The sequence below is a fragment of the Austrofundulus limnaeus genome, unplaced genomic scaffold (genome assembly GCF_001266775.1).
Source record: "Austrofundulus limnaeus strain Quisiro unplaced genomic scaffold, Austrofundulus_limnaeus-1.0 Scaffold1, whole genome shotgun sequence".
Lineage (NCBI taxonomy): Eukaryota > Metazoa > Chordata > Actinopteri > Cyprinodontiformes > Rivulidae > Austrofundulus > Austrofundulus limnaeus.
Genome location: NW_013952403.1, coordinates 8729621 through 8730988, shown reverse-complemented (window position 1 = coordinate 8730988; position 1368 = coordinate 8729621).

Here is a 1368-nt window from a genome sequence, read left to right as displayed (position 1 = left end):
GCCTAATTTTGTTTAACCAATTATTGCATACTTGCTGCAAATCATATAAACTTCATTTCACTTCTCAAATACTGTATCACAGTTTGTCCCCTATATGATATATTTAACTGATTTTTTTTATCCAAACAATGAATGATTTATGAAGGTAAATCAGAAAAATTAACAAGGGTGCCCAAACTTTTTCATAGGACTGTATAAAAAATTGCAACAGAATGTGTGAGTGTGTGGAAAAAAAAGAGAAAACTTTACATCTGTAATTGCCTCTCAGTACAAAAATAAATGATCCTAAACTCTGTCAACAAAATGCCCATTTTTGAATTGAATTGATTTGAATAAAAACCTTTACTGTCATTGTACAAAGCACAGTGAAATTACAGTTCATCAACATAACCAGATGACAGGCAACAATTTGTCATATCTTTTTCTCAGGAATAATGCAAATCTGATCAAAAGTGCTGGTTCAATCAAATGTAGCAAATTCAAAGGTGTGCCATGGTTTCTAGTCAGGCAACTTTGCTTACAGAGGTTTTTACAGTCATTCTTTTGAGGATCGCATGCAAACCATCGGAGTTTTGAGTAACTCGACATGACCAGCTAAAATCCAAACCAGTTACATGACTTGACATTTCAAAAGGTGTGAAAATCTTATTTGTCAAAAGTTTTGTTTTGCATTTTTTTATTGAAAATTTATGACTTTAAAAAAAGATTATATTGGTTTCAAACATGTAACAAAAATAAAATTAAAAATAACATCCGCAAAATCTTTAAATCTGTATTTTTTAGAACCTAATAATCCAAAAGGTTAATCTTGAGTTAAAAATAAATATGTGCAAATCCATGTGGTTTAATTTAAAAAGCCGGGGTCTTCCCTGACGTCAAAGGGACTTTTCACTATTGCAGCATTCAGCAGAGACCCGACAGCCGTGATCATGTGGTCAGCAGGTGTGACTTCAAGCTACAGTCACGTTAACAAAATGCTTGCGTTGACTAATATTGAAAGTTTCATAGCCTGACTTAATAGCATTTTTTGTTTTATTTTGTTTCTTTTTTAGTACAGCACACTACTGCAATAAATGTAGGGGAAAGCAGAATTTCATGAGCACACAGCACTCAGAAAACTTTAATATTTTATTTTTCTCCTCTGTTAATATTTCGTGTCTTTTAGATGCCAGAGAGTGCTCCAGCACATTTCACTAAAGCACAGCTTGTTCCATCAGAATTTCTGACACATTGCAGGATCTGAAAAGGTGGCCTATTCTTCCGTTCAGCTCTAAGATCAGAGTGGTTAATGGAAACTTTTGCGTAGTTTTATTTCTTTTTGACTTTTTAAGTTGTGTGGGTTTGGATAGATGTATGAGAAAATGTCAT